This window comes from Microtus ochrogaster, linkage group LG4, assembly GCF_000317375.1.
Source record: "Microtus ochrogaster isolate Prairie Vole_2 linkage group LG4, MicOch1.0, whole genome shotgun sequence".
Classification (NCBI taxonomy): Eukaryota; Metazoa; Chordata; class Mammalia; order Rodentia; family Cricetidae; genus Microtus; species Microtus ochrogaster.
In genome coordinates this window covers 62,509,859-62,525,584 of record NC_022030.1, presented here as the reverse complement: position 1 = coordinate 62,525,584, position 15,726 = coordinate 62,509,859, and the positions used below count along the sequence as shown (strand labels likewise).

Here is a 15,726-nt window from a genome sequence, read left to right as displayed (position 1 = left end):
CTCTTCCTCCAATCAGAACAGGTAGAGCCTTGTTTCAGGGGGTCACTTTTCCTCCAATTGGTGTAGTTGGGGGTTATGGCTTTGGTGATTACTCTTCAGGTGTAGGCAGAGGAGAGCCTTCTGTGTTTATTCCTCCAGGTGCCTACATCCCAGGGCTCAGGTGGTTGTTTTTCCTGATGTTGGTGTGGCTGAGGCTCCGGTGGTCTGATGATTTCTGGAGGTCACTGCAGTCATCATGGCTTGCCACATTGCTACTCACGCTTCTCCTCAAAAATGGAATGTTTCATGAGTTTGCATGTCATGCTTGCACAGGGGCCTTGCTAATCTTCTCTGTACCATTCCAATTTTAGCATATGTGCTGCCGAAGCAAGCACCCATCTAGATGAACTATTAAAAGAGGAGATGGAAGTGTGTCTGTTTTGTTCTTTACTGAACCCTCCTGCTAGATAGGAAGATTTTCTTATAAACTATACTTCAGTTAAGTTACTAGAGAAGCCAACAATTACTTCCCAGGTTTTCAAAAAATTATCTTAGGAGAGAGAGAGAGAGAGAGAGAGAGAGAGAGAGAGAGAGAGAGAGAGAGAATGATCAGACATTGGATGCACCACTCAGGAAGATCCTTAACTGTTTCTAAATTCAGCCTTGAGATATCAGAACCTTAGAGATAGATTTTATTTATATTTATTTATTAAGGATTTCCGTCTCTTCCCCGCCACCGCCTCCCATTTCCCTCCCCCTATCAAGTCCCCCTCTCTCCTCAGCCTGAAGAGCAATCAGGGTTCCCTGCCCTGTGGGAAGTCCAAGGAACCCCCACCTCCATCCAGGTCTAGTAAGTTGAGCATCCAAACTGCCTAGGCTCTTACAAAGCCAGTACGTGCAGTAGGATCAGAAACCCATTGCCATTGTTCTTGAGTTCTCAGTAGTCCTCATTGTCCACTATGTTCAGCGAGTCCGGTTTTATCCCAGGCTTTTTCAGACCCAGGCCAGCTGGTCTTGGTGAGTTCCCAATAGAACATCCCCATTGTCTCCGTGTGTGGGTGCAACCCTTGCAGTCCTGAGTTCCTTGCTCGTGCTCTCTCTCCTTCTGCTCCTGATTTGGACCTTGAGATTTCTGTCCGGTGCTCCAATGTGGGTCTCTGTCTCTGTCTCCTTTCATCGCCTGATGAAGGTTAATATTCAGGAGGATGCCTATATGTTTTTCTTTGGGTTCTCCTTATTTAGATTGTTGAGAAAACAAAAGAAGAGGCCATGTGTTTATGGGTTTGAAGGGTTTATATTACACACGTATCCACAATCCCTCTGTTCATCTCTGGGAATCATGCAAATGCCAGTGAATACAACAATTCAAGAAAAATTAATAAGAAACGCACAGTTTGACACAGGGACCCAGGGGATGGTTTTTCTGATAAATAAAAGGCTGTTTCATGCTGTCTGCGTAGGTAGGAAAAAAACAGAAGCCAGGTATTTGGAGGAAACAGTAACACTCACACAGTGAGGGTGAAGATTAGGTTGAAAAGCTAGACTGTTAAAAGAGGTGCCCTGTAATCCTGAATGAGTAACTTAAGCCACACTGGGGGGTGGGGCATCTACTAGCCTGTGAGAGTGCGGAATTGGATGAAGATCTGTTAACTGCTCTCTGCAAACAGGTGGGGAAAAACCTTGAAGTGATAGGCTTGAGAGGAGTGGGAATTCCCAGGAGGCAATGGGAGGGGAAGGCATGCTCACTGCAGAGTTATGTAAAACATGAGCAAAACCTGTCTGCTTCACACTGCTAGTTTAAAAAGTGTGTGTGTGTGTGTGTGTGTATGAGTGTGTGTATGCACGCTCACACATGTACATGAATGTGTGCATGCTTGTGAATGTATTCCATGTGTGTGCACTCGTGGCATGCACATGCATGCATGCTTGTGAATGTATTCCATGTGAGTGCAGGTGCCCTCAGGGGCCCTGGAAATGGAGTTATCAGTGGTTTGAGTCACATGATTTGAGTTCTGGGAACTGAACCCTGGTCTTCTACAAGAATAGGAAATGTTCTTAACTTCTGAGCCATCTCTCCAGCCCCCAAACTGCAATTTTTTGCTATGAGAAACTAAAATTTAAATAAATGTAGATATATGTTTCTTAAGTAAATAAATACACACACCAGACTGACCAAAGACATGGCAGAGCAATCTGTGAAAACCAGGAGGAGATAGCATTTGACCAAGAATGTGAGTCATCTGGGGCTGGAGTTTAGCTCAGTTGGTTTGGCATTTGCCTAACATGCCCAAGGCCCTGGGTTCAGTCCCTAGTACCATGAAAAGGAGTAGAGGGGAGAATTTGATGCTATCTAACAAAACTCTGCGCGTGTGGGCGTGTATGTACGTGTGCGTGTGTGTGTCTGTGTGTGCTATCTTTTGATCTGTTGACCTGAAGTCAAGCTTATTGACTGTAGCAGTCTGCAACAGCCAGATAGAGCACCTGGATACCCACACCCAGGACTGTGATTAATGAACCTGGCACAGCAGACAGTGGGGTAGGATGCAAGTGTAAAGACAGTTCCCCAAAATGGTAGAGAGACGTTTCCAGAAGTCATCACTAAATAAGTAAGTAAGTAAGTAAGTAAGTAAGTAAATAAATAAATAAATAAATAAAACCAGCATTCTGTCAGTTAGGACCAGGATGATCAGGGCTAAAAGGGTCTTGTTTTCCCGTCTTTTTTTTGGGGGGGGTATCTACCCTAACTGAAAAAAAAAGCTTCTGATTCATTAAAAAAATAAATATAATTGTCTAAAATAGAAAACTTCTAAGTGGCTATTTTTATATTTTAACACCCAAAATTTGTAAAGTAGCCATCTCATGGTTTAAGAGATCATGTGCCCATTACATGTTAATAGCATTCCACGCTGGCCAATCCTCCAGGATTATAAGTGATAAGTGACAAAGTCCACTCATAAAAACTAAATACCTGCTGGTCACGGTGTCACCCACCTTTAATTCCAGCACTTAGGAGACAGAAGCAGGCAGATCTTTCTTTATTCCAGGTCAGCCTGCTCTACATAGTGAGTTCCAGGACAGTCAGGGCTATGTAGAGAGGTCCAATCTCAAAAAAGCTAAACAATAAAGCAAAAACCTGAAGGTTTTCTAGGAAAGGTTTGGGGAAGAAAGAAGACAAGAAATTGTCATACTGCAGTAATATGACCTAGGGTAATATGGCTTTAAGATAGATACTAGATAAGACAGGCGATGATGATAAAGATAGATAGATAGATAGATAGATAGATAGATAGATAGATAGATAGATAGATAGATGAATAGAGAAATAGAACATAGATGATAGAAGATAAATGATATTGATAAGTGAAAGAAGACAGGTGATAGATGAACAAATAGATTGACAAATGATTGATAGATATGGTAGAGGAAAATAATGATGCTGATAAATGAAAGATAGAAGATAGATGATAGATACATAGGTAATAGATTGAGACAGAGAGAAATAGATGGTAGACTGGTAGATGATAACTCGATAATAGATGATAGAGGGGGTAGACAGATGATAAGCAGATAGACAACGACAGAGATCTTAGATTGATGGATGGCGGTTAGATTGGTAGACGATGGATAGGCGATAGTTTGAAAGATGACAGGCAGATAGATGATAAGTTGACAGATGACAGATAGATGCTTTCCTTTTGCTTTGTCTGCTGGGAAAGACTGAAATTATGGATGGGGAGTGGTCCCTTCTGAGCACCATCACCTGCTCGCGGAACTCGACTTCAGGAAGCGGCTGGTCTTCAGAAACTGCATATGAGTTAAAGCTGGGAAACTGCATGTAAGTCTGGAAGGGCTTCTGCTTGGAGGAGCTGTGGGAACTCATCAGAGGACACAGGGCATCTGAAGGCCTCCCCACAGGCCAAACCCAGGGGCTATTTGAACATGAAAGCAAATAATGAGAAGCAGAGGCAACCATCTTTCACGACAGCAATAGAGCAGGGATTCTGCCTAGCTCACGAGATCGAGAGTATCAGAAAGAGCAGCTCCCAGGCCAAGAGGGCTCTTGCACTGCAGAACCAGACCTAGAATACATCAGTCTCATGGCTAATCAGACAAAAGGGGACCCAAGTGTCCCCTGTGTGGTTATCCTGTTTCTTTGCCCGTCACCATCAGGCATATGAACTACAGTGCCTAGAGCCATCTTGGGAGCCACAGGGACGTGCTAGCCACAGCACTCAGGTTAGAAATACTGCTCAATCACTTTCAAGGACAGCCTGATGGCAGGTAGACATGGAAGAAAACAACCAGCATTCTGCTGCAAGTCTGTGGGCCATGGTGTAGGAGCGGCGCTCAGACAGGTTCTCCCTCAGACGTCATTACCAGGATTCATCAACACAGACCCCCTACCTCTTTGATGGCACACAATTTTAAACCTCCACCCACAGGCTGGGACTCTTGCACACACTGGGTCTCTTGTGAGTTGCAGTGGTTTTTGTTTCTTTGCTTGTTAGTTTCGGTTTTTTTTCCCATATCAAACATTCCTTGTCATTGTTCAGATGGAGTGGGTACTGCATGGGCAATCTCACAACCTCTGATGTCCCTACTGAATGGCACTAAGAAGAGCAATGACATTCTACCAGAGCTGACTGATTCCATATCCTATGAGCATCCCGTCCCCACCGCTAATCCCGGCTCTGCATGCCCTAGTTCCTGGAAGTCAGCCTGGCAGGGAATTCAATTAACCCTGCACCCTGGAGGGATAATTTCCTCGGTCCTTATGACTAGAGATTGGCAGCAGAGAGAGACAGAGACTGTGCTTTTCCACACAGCCCTTTGTGTCTCACAGGCAGCAGCCTGGGTGTGTGGGGAGGAACGGCTCATCTGTCAGCTCACATGTCCTGCTTTCCTGTCCACTCCCATGTCTTTGCTACTAAACTCGAGAACGCTAGCTCTGTGTCCCCGGGTTTGGAATCAGTATGCGACAGCTGAGCTTTCCTCCCTGTCTGTCTTCCCTCCCACCCAGGGATCAGAGCCAGGTGGTCAGACTTGAAGGCGAGCACCTTTGCCCACTGAGCCATCTCACCAGACCCCCAAACGCTATTGTGCTGAAAGAAGAAATTCAACTGTCTGACGGAGCAAAGGGGACCAGCAGAGGGGGAGAGGAAAGGGAAGAGGAGGATTGAGAGGTTTTCTCCACGATGTGAATATGTCTTTATGGGACACAGTACGCTGGATAAATGCAAAAATAAATCAATAAAACAAACATTTCAAATGCTGTGTTCATCTTCCTTTCTTTATGAATTATTAATTATTACTTTTATTACCCCAACCCCCCAAAGTATAAGAATCAAAACCAAAATATATGAGTGAGGTTATATCAAACTAAGAAGCTTTCAGATGACAAATATCATTGCAGTGAACAGGCAACTTCCAGAGCGGGGAAATCCCTGTGAAGTCTTCCTTGTCTTTAACATGAAAACATAGTCTTCTTGGAAGAGCTGTGACCACACTGGAGAAAACAGAAACGACTCCCCACAGCTCCAGAGTCACACTAGATGCTTCCCCTTTGTTAAACTGGTTTTGCCCAGTCTGCTGTTCACATCCTGATTTTCGTATACTATTCTTAATTTCTTATTTTTGCCTATCCAGGTAACACGTTTAAACTTTAAAAAAAAATCACTTCTCCTCCACAGTGGTCAGTTTTTATTTCTTACTGTATTTTATTGAGTGAGTGTGCACGCATGCACATGTTTGTGTCTGTGCGCATGTGCCACGGTGTGCAAATAGAAGTCAGGGGACAGCCTGCCAGAGCCGGTTCTCTCCTCCTGCCACGTGGGTCCCAGGTCAGCACACTCAGGTCATCAAGGCTATGGGCAAGTGCTTTTACCTTCAGACTTTTATGTAAGCATGAAGGCCTTCGATCCCAGTTTAGAAGCTGGGCATGAGCGACTGCCTGCATTTACAACCTCAGCCCTGGGAGGTGTGGGCTCCCTGGAGCTCACTGGCAGGTCAGCCCAGCCAGCCAGTTGGTGAGTAGTAGGCTCAGTGAGAGACTCTGCCTGCAAACATAGGTGGAGAGTGGAGGAGGAAGACAACCGACAGCAAACTCTGACTTCCATATGCACATACACATTCACGCATGTGCGTACACTCATGCACACATGCACACGCACAGAGGTATAAACACACGCACACACAGCTAAGTAATACTAAGAATCACTAGGATCTCAGAACTAGACTTTCCCACCTCCCACTTCTCTAGAGAGCTTACCCGCACAATATGGTGTTCCAAGGAAAAAGCCCTCATCATCCCAACCTCCATCCTTTCTAGGTATTTTGCTTTGCTTGGAATTTTGACTCTTAAAATGCCTTAAACGTAGGAGGGTGTCTTAGTTCGGGGTTCTATTAACAGTGATGAAACATCATGATCAAAGCAAACTGGAGAGGAAAGGGTTTATTTCCCTCACAGTTCCATGTAACAGTTCATCATCAAAAGCAATGAGGGTAGGAACTCAAGCAGGGCAGGAACCTGGAGGCAGGAGCTGATGCAGAGGCCATGGAGGGGTGCTGCTTACTGTCTTGCTCACCATGGCTTGTTCAGTCTGCTTTCTTATAGAACCCAGGACCATCAGCCCAGCTAACCAAGAGGGCATTTTCTTTTTCTTTCTTTTTTTTTTTTTGATTTTTATTGAGCTCTACATTTTTCTCTGCTCCCCTTCCTACCTCTCCCCTCCCCCTTTAAACCCTCCCCTAAGGTCCCCATGCTCCCAATTTACTTAGGAGATCTTGTCTTTTTCTACTTTCTATTTCAAGAGGGCATTTTCAAACTAAATAATAATAATGTATCTGTTTGGGTGTTAATGTGGTACCTCAGGGGTTAAGAGCACTTGCTACTGTTGCAGAGGATACAGGTTCAGTTTCCACCACCCACATGGGTCCTCACACGCATCCATCACTCTTGCTCTAGGGAAGCCAATGCCTCTTCTGCAGGCACCTTCACTCCTATGTGTGCCCCTGCAACATAAGCACACACATACCACAATTTAAAATAAAATCAATCTTTTAAAACCATGTTCTAGGCAGATTAGTGATTTACCATTTAGACAGAACTTTAGAATGCTGGTAAGGGTTGTTTTCATTTTTAATATCCAAGTCATAATCATACATCTTAAAATATGCTTTTCTATTGTGGAATCAGAGTGCTCATTTTTATTCATTAATTCCCAGTTAAAGGGCTATGTGACTACAGCTGTCACCCTTCTCGAAGGCAAGTTCTGTCTTCTCGGGGAGCTGCCATTCTAGAAGAGTGATCATGGGGGACACAGTAGCTTGGGCCTAGTAGCTTTTGTCCTCCATCAAAGTGTTGCTGTCACCTGCCCATGGGACCTCCTCCTACAGCACTGTCTCCCCTGGCCTCCACTTCATTGTTCTTAGTGAGAACGCTGAAGAGTGGCTGTGAACAGCTCAAGGTCATGTGTCTGGGACTCCACAGGGAAAGCCAAAGACCTCCCAAGAAAAAAATGGGGTCCATAGCGTTACTCAGAGGCCATGGAACAAGGGGAGCCTTCTCCAGAGTCCTTGCCTGTAGAGAGCAGGCATGGAGCCACACCTGATAATCAGCTCCTAATATTGACTGGGGTCTGATCACGCAATGATCATCAGCTGCTTGCATATGTGTGGGCGGGCCTATGGGCAGTGCCCACCTGGCAATGTGGGATTGGCAGCCCATGCCTACTTAAGGGCTGGGAGAGGTTTGCCCGGGGAGAGAGGAAGGAGAGAGAGAGAGGAAAGGAGAGAGAGAAAGTGGATAAAGTCCTGAATAAATTGCAGTGAGAAGAGCTCCGATGTGTCGTGCATCATCCTTGCTGGACAAGGCTGGCCGTCACACTTGCCAAAGGGCACCACGTGGTTCCAAGCTTTCTTCCAGCTCTTGAGTTTTGCAGTTTCAAGTTGAGGGTGCCTCTCTGGGGATGGAGATGGATGGGTTGAACTAAGGCATCAGCCACCCTAACTTGCAGCCTGCCCTTTGCTATGTCTCGGGGTTTCATTCAATAAGACTTGTAGGTAACAGAAAAGGCCCAAGCAGGTAGCAGCTAGGGGTGTGGCCCGATACCGAGAGTGCTTTACAGTTTTCTCTAGGGTAGTCTGCATTCCCACGTTCTGAATTTGTCTGCCTGCTTTGGGACTGGACTACCAGGTCACACGTGATGCTCCCTGGTAAGACTCCAAGGGCTCATTCTCCTCATCTTCCCATGCCAGAGGGACAACCGTCCCTTGTCTTTTGCACCTCCACCCTCGGGGGTTCAGAGACCTCACAAACACGCACCCCACTGACCCCAGCTCTATGCACACTGGCTGGACACACATGACCTTCAATCGTTGAACGTTTCAGCTCTAAGCCTTTTGAATTTCAAGTCATAGAAACTCGCCTGCCTTCTGGTCCTCTCATCTCTCTCAGTACAAACAAGAGCAAAGGAAGATTTCAAAAACTTGATGAGAATTTAACCATTCTTGGGCTGTTTCAAGGAGTCTGCCCGCAGTCAGGAACTGTCTCAATTTCCAAGTGTTCGCAGGAACACATGCCCTCCCCGCTGGTCCCCCTTTCTTGGCTCACATGGTAGACTCCGGGACTTTATAAGAAAGCATGGGCACCTGGATGGAGCTCACCTCTTGTTCTGAAGCCCAAAGCCAAGAGCCACAGGGCATAGCTGCTACCTTGAACGAGGGACCCACTGAGGACCTGGTCCACTGCAGTCAGCAGGTGCATGGCAGGGAACAGACCGAACACTGAGAGGGAGGACCCAAGGTGGCGAGCGCTCCTGGCTCCTCCTCACATCCTGCATCCCGAGTCATAATCCACGCTGATTGCTCACAGACAGTTCTCACCTGTCTCTTTTTGTATGTGTTTGTGTGTGTGAGCCCGTTCATGTGTTTGCAGGCGCACTCATGTGTTCGTGCACATGAAGTCTAGAGGTCAGCTTGGGCGGTCATTCTTCAGAAGCCACCCACCTTGGTTTTTTTTTTTTTTTAGACAGAGTTTCTTTTCAACCTTGAACTTTGCAAGCAGGCTATGCTGACTGGTTGCTCTCCATCTCCCCAGCACTGGGATTACAAACCTGCGCCACTGTGCTCAGCTTTTTAATGTCGGTTCTGGGGATCTAACGCTGGTCCCCGTGCTTGCAAGGCTAACACTCTGCTGACTGAGCCGGCTCCCCATCCTCATGAACAGCTCAGAGAGGATGGGCTCCCCTGAAGCTCTCTCACTGGGACCTCTCTGTGCAGGTTATGGAACAGGTCCATCTGGGAAACTGAGCTTTAAATACATCTTCCAAGCAATGGCCTTGTTTGTCACATCCCCCAAGGAATAGGCTTTGCCACTTGGTCTATCCCAGTTCCAGGCTCACTTCTGTTCTATGCAAAGGGAAGTTTGTCCAAAGTTACTAACATGAAGGTGAAGGGGAACCACTTCAATGAGACACAAGTTTCTGTCCACCACGTACTTTTGGCACTTTCTAGCTCTGCAGGTCATGCAGTTCATGTCCAGAGCTGCCCTACATCTTTTCTGTCCCTTGATGTCCCATTCACCTGCCCATGCCCCGCTGATGGCATCCAAAAGCAAAAATACTTTCGGGGTCTCAACAAAGGATTCTGCTCTACAAAAATAAGGCTGTTTCTGGCTCAGGGCAACTCAGCTTCTCTCTGATTTCCTGGGTGATTTTCGGGGGCTTCTGTACTTCTCTGATCTCACTGGAGAGTAATGGCTCTTTTTTTTTTTTAAGTAGCCAGGGCTAGCCTTGAATTTTTGATCTTCCTGCCTTCATCTCCCAAGTGCTAGGATTTTAGGAATTAGCTGCCATGTCTGACCTGAGGATAATTCTTAATCTCACATCTCTCAATAGAGAAATGTTTCAGGATGAGTCAGAGAGGCTATGAGAGAAGACTTTAATTGTTTTCATCTCTATTACAAGTTTCATTTGTTAACAGGAAAAACTGATGATGCAGAATATACACACAAGAAGGGTGATGTTTTCAAAAGAGTTTTATATATTGGAAACCAACAGCAAGGCTGACCAATTTAAGCAATATCCCCCAGGCTAAATTTATACACAATATCTTTATCGCTGTGTTATTTGATATCAACATTACAGCTGCCATCTCCAGGAATTTAAGAAAATATGTGAGAATTTCTTTTCTACTGTATGCTCTTTGTTCCTGTCTGTAGGCTCTGAGATATGACCTCACAAGCAAAAAACGAACAGAATGACTCAACTATTCCCAGAGAAGGAACCCGCTAGTAACATGCCCATTCCTCCATGCCGAAGAAACCCTCTAGTAACATGTTCATGCCTCCACACTGAAGGAACCCGCTAGTAACATGTTCATGCCTCCACACTGAAGGAACCCGCTAGTAACATGTTCATGCCTCCAAACTGAAGGAACCCGCTAGTAACATGCCCATGCCTCTACACTGCAGTGGGAAAGAATAGGGGTGTGCGGGGTCTCTGGCTTTATTAGACAGCACCATTCTCCAGACAGAAACTACCATGCTTTATAATAGTTTACACTATAATCCCTGAACTGGGGAGGCAGAAAGAGGCAGATTTCTGGAGCCTGCGGGCCAGCCAGCTTAACCTACTCGGCAAAAGCTGTGAGAGACCCTACATCCCGAAAAAGAAAGAAGGGAAGAGAGAAAGAAAGAAGGAAGGAAAGGAGGGAGGGAGGGAGGGAGGGAGGGAGGGAGGAAGGAAGGAAGGAAGGAAGGAAGGAAGGAAGGAAAGGAGAAACTACATTTTGAGGTTATGACCCCAATATGCATATGTGTGCAAACACAGACACACACACACAGACACACACACACTCCTAAACACAAATATACACAGCAAGAAAATGCTTTAGAAGGTCTAGAGAGATGACTCAGCCGTTAAGAGTATTGGCCGCCCTTCCAGAGGACCCAGGTTTGATTCCCAGCACCCACATGGCAGCTCATACCTGTTTGTAACTTCCGTCCCGGGGGTTCTGATGCCCTCTTCTGGCCTCCAGGAGTACTACATGAATGTGGTGCACAGACATACACGTAGGCAAAACATTCAACATAAAATTTATAAATCTTTTTAAAAATATTTTACTATTGATATTAAGTTGTTTTAACATTCAAAGTCAGACATACATAGCACCCTGATATGTCCATGCAGCCTGGATACCACCTTAAACTGCATAAAAAAGATCACTGCTCACTGTACACATTTATGAAAATATATCGAACCCTATCAAGACATATAATTAATCTACTTTAGCTAAAAATAAAATAATCCTGAAAAACCTTAGGTCTAACTACAAAGCTATACTTTATAATGTTGTGAGATAACTCCTTCAAAGACTACAGAGACTCTTGAAGCCAATAGAAGTCTTTAATAGAAGTCTTTAGAGCCAGCCGACAGCCACAGGGGAACTCACCCAAATCATGCAGCCCCAAAGGTTACTGTTTCTGATTCTTTAAGCATGGAAACTATATGCTGGGTTGACACACTTCAGTTAACAGTAACAGTTAGCAAGGACAACAGACCAAAAAGCATGGTTAGTACATTCAGGGGCTTTCCCGGGTGCATCCTGGGACCGTTGGCTTAGCCTTCATTTTTGGCTAGGTCTTTGTTTCTGTTTGGGCAGGCTTTGCTGCCTACATGTCGGGTTCCAAGACTGGAATGTGTTTTTATCATGGTGTCATTTGTGCTAAGGTCTGGGGGTCCACTAAGGTCTAGTTACAGTAACTAGAATTGTCATAAGGCCTCTCTACAGTTTCTCAGATTATCCCATTTTGGATTTTTGTTATTGTATCCTTATTAATTTGCCTCTTTGTTGCTACAACAAAATACTCTGAACAAAAGCAATTAGGGGTGAGAAAGGTTTTATTTGGTTTAAATGTCCACATCACAGTCCATCGCTGAGGAAAGCCAGGGCAGGAACCTGAAGGCAGGAACTGAAGCAGAGGACATGGAAGAATGTGATTTATTGGATTGTTCCCCAGGGTTCTGCTTTCTTATAGAGCCCAGAACTACCAGCCCTGGAGTGGCACTGTCCACAGGGGGCTGGACCCTCCTACGCCAATAATTAATCAAGAAAATGCCCACAGACATGCCCACTGACCAGTGTAACGTAGGTAATCCCACAACTGTAATTTCCTCTTCCCGGATGACTCCAGACTGTATCCAGTTGACAAGACTGGCCAGTATATGTCTTCACTTATCTTTTTTCTCTTTATCTACATTTTCTTGGACTTCTTGAAATTCAGATAAAAAAAAATAGAACTAATTTATAACCATCAGTCAACTGATCTACCCAGGTTGAGCATGAAGGTTCTGGAGTGTGGCTTTCCTGTCTTCTCGGGCACACAAGGCCTCTCTCCAAGTGGCATTTCTCTTAAACTCCATTAACTGTCCTACCAGACACTGGGCTCAGTTCAGTAACCAAAACTCCATTGGGCTTCTAATAAAGAAAGTGAAAAGTGGTCCACTAAGCCTGGCTATGACTGCTCCAACAGTTCCAAGAATGAGAAGCTTAATGTCACCCACTAGGATGGGCTGGTCAAGACTGAGGCTTGGGACTCCTCAGTGTCAGCTGTAAATGCCCAACAGTCCGAGACCTGTCTAGTAGTCTGACGTGGCGCTGTCTGTGTGCTAGGGGACTTGGTAACCTTGCCTTGCTGATCACTGTCAGTCATCTTTCCAGCTGTCACGTGTCCTCGCTGCCTTGCTGTTTGGAGTTGACTACAATCTGTGACTATAGTTAACACAGGGCACCATGAGGTACTTTCTCTGGAAAGGGCATGGGCAGCGTTGCTTCCCTGGTCCCCCTAGGGTGGTGCTGTGGTGCTGTTGAAGCTGCTGGCAGGGCTCTGTAGAGATTACCCTGAACTCCAAGAGTCCAGGAAAGGAGTGGTCCACACGGCTGGGATGGGTTTCAGCCAGCTTGTCCCTGATCACCAGAGCCTGTTACAACACTGATAAATAAAACACCACCAGGGCTTTTGCAAGTCAGGTCTTCAGCCATTGGCGCCTAGAAAGCAGCATGATGGGAACAGCTAAACCACCAAACTCAGCCAGCAAATAAAAAATAGTCAAAACAGTGGGAGTTGAAGCCCTCCACATTGGAAAACAATTCTCGAACCATTGTTAAACACTTACCAGCACTGGGTCTTCTCTTGGCTATCAGGACTATCCAACAAGTAGACCCTAATTGTTTTCTTGGGCTGTCAAAGGGGCATCAGATATCCCGATGGAAGCCAAGGACTCCATCAGAAGTAATTCCTCCAACTTGGGCCAGAAAACAGAGGACCCTTCTGCTCCCTTTTCATTCTAAAATTGACCAATAGCTACCTGGGCCAGGTTGGATGCTGGGCTGCATCTTAGTTTTCTTTCATTTTCTAGATTGTTGCTCAGAGAATTGATGGAACAGCCTGGGAGGCAAAGGTGCAGCTGCAGTAAGTAGCTAATGGGGCCACTCAATAAATAGTCCAGTTCCTGGGGAGGAGGTGAACTTCTGCCGAATGCTTAAATGACATCCAAGGTTAATCACAGGACAAGGTGGCAGAAAGTACATTAAAGTTGAAATCAACCTTCCTTCCAATACAGCCTGGAACTTAACCCTTGCCATGAAGCCCAGCCTATAGCTGACCCCAGCACGTTGCTTCTGCTCACCTATAGGTTTTCTGATGGAGAATCAAATCCTCATGGAGCCACAGGCTGACAGGAAGTGGTGTGTAAATACCCCAGGACAAGTGTCGTGGAAGTCCCCTGGGGATGTGTCCGGAGTTCTTCCTTGATGGGTCCGGAGTCCCAAGTTGCTGAAGGTCCAGTGTCACTGGCTAGGTAAAACCATCCTGCTGGAGTTCCTCACTCCCATCTCATACCTCCATTCCTCACTAGTATTTCTTGGAACCACATCCCTCCTCACCCCTCCACCCCCACCTCTCCCTCACCCCCTCCCACATACCCCTCTACCCCCCCCACCAAATTCCCAACAGGGAGCCTGACCCCACACAGAGCTTGCTCCAGAGGTATCAAACTAGCATGTCTTTCACTTAAGTGTGTTCATCATGCCTGGTGGATTACCTGAGATAGAGGCTGCATAGCACAGCTCATGGGGCTTGTTGATGTGGGACAATGATCTGTATTCTGTCACTTATATTTTAAATAAACGCTGATTGGCCAGTAGCCAGGCAGGAAGTCTAGGCAGGACAACCAGACAAGAAGTAGAGGTGGGTCAATGAGAACAGGAGAATTCTGAGAACAAGATTCTGCTTTCGGCCGTCCTGACCCAGCCACAGAAGAAGCAAGATGTGACTGCCTCACTGAAAAAGGTACCGAGCCACATGGCTAACATAGACAAGAATAATGGGCTAATATAAGTTATAAGAGTTAATAAGAAGCCTGAGCTAATGGGCCAACCAGTTTATAGTTAATGTAGACCTCTGTGATTTCTTTGGCTCTTAACGATTGTGGGAACTGGGAAGGACAGAAAACCTCAGACAACAGTTTGTTGTACATCACAACCTCATACTAGATACTGGCTTCATCATCAGACACACACTTCCAATCAGTAGAGACTTCTTCCAACTCTAAAGCCCTTCACCTGTTTATAGCCTGAAGACTGAGTAGGGGCTTGTATCTGGTAGGCTTCTGTAAGAGTTTCCAAGTACACAAGGAAGGCTTTTGTTCTCATCAGCAAGCTTCAATAGCTGTGGGGTCGTTTATAGTCCACCTTGATGGGCCATTTTAAAGTAAATTCAAGACATTTCATTGTGTCCCCTGTGACTGCCCCAGTGGGTATCACCAAGAAGGGATCTCCTGAAAATAGCAATACAAAATCATCTGGTAAAACACACAGCCAGGATGTGGGGTAAAGGGAACACTCCTGCATTGCTTATGGGAATGCAAGCTGATATAGCTCCTTTGGATATCAGTATGGCAATTTCTCAGAAAATTAGAAAACAACCTTCCTCCAGACCCAACAATACCACTTTTGGGTATAAACACCCAAAGGATGCTCAATCATACCACAAGGACATATGCTCAACTATGTTCATAGCAGCAATGTTTGTTATAGCCAGAACCTGAAACAACCTAAATGCCCCTCGACTGAAGAATGGATAAGGAAAATGTAGTACATTTACACAATGTGGTACTACACAGCAAAAAAAAAAAAAAAATAACATCTTGAAATTTGCAGGCAAATGGATGGATCTAGAGAACATCATATTGAGTGAGGTAACCCAGACTCAGAAAGACAAATACCACACGTACTTATGGCTTTTAGACACAAAGCAAAGAAAACCAGCCCACAATTCACAATCCCAGAGAACCCAGACAACAATGAGGACAGTGAGAAGTAGGAAAGGACAAGATCTCCTGAGTAAATTGGGAGCGTGGGGACCATGGGAGAAGGCTGAAGGGGAGGGGAGAGGAAGGGAGGAGAGCAGAGAAAAATGTATAGCTCAATAAAATCAATTAAAAAACACAGCCAATCCCATGCTTGTAGTGAAAGGCTCAATACATCTCCCTAGGACCAGGAGCAAGACAAGGATGTCTGCTCCTCATTTTTCCATCCAACATTATACAAGAGATTCTAACAGAAGTAGTTATGCAAGAAAGAGAAATAAAACAGACCCAGAGTGGAAAAAGAGTAAAACTGAAGATGGTACAATACTGTAACTAGAAAGCCATAAAAATTTTATCTTAAAAAAGATGAGTTAGCAAA

The 15,726-nt window shown here is 45.4% G+C and overlaps 1 non-coding gene across 1 annotated transcript; it reads right to left on the bottom strand.

Moving 5' to 3' along the window:
- Window positions 1–267: 267 nt before the first annotated feature.
- On the bottom strand, window positions 268–374 carry LOC113457699. Its single transcript, XR_003378208.1, has one exon. It is a non-coding gene; the product is annotated as a U6 spliceosomal RNA (small nuclear RNA).
- Between the last annotated feature and the right edge of the window lie 15,352 nt (window positions 375–15,726).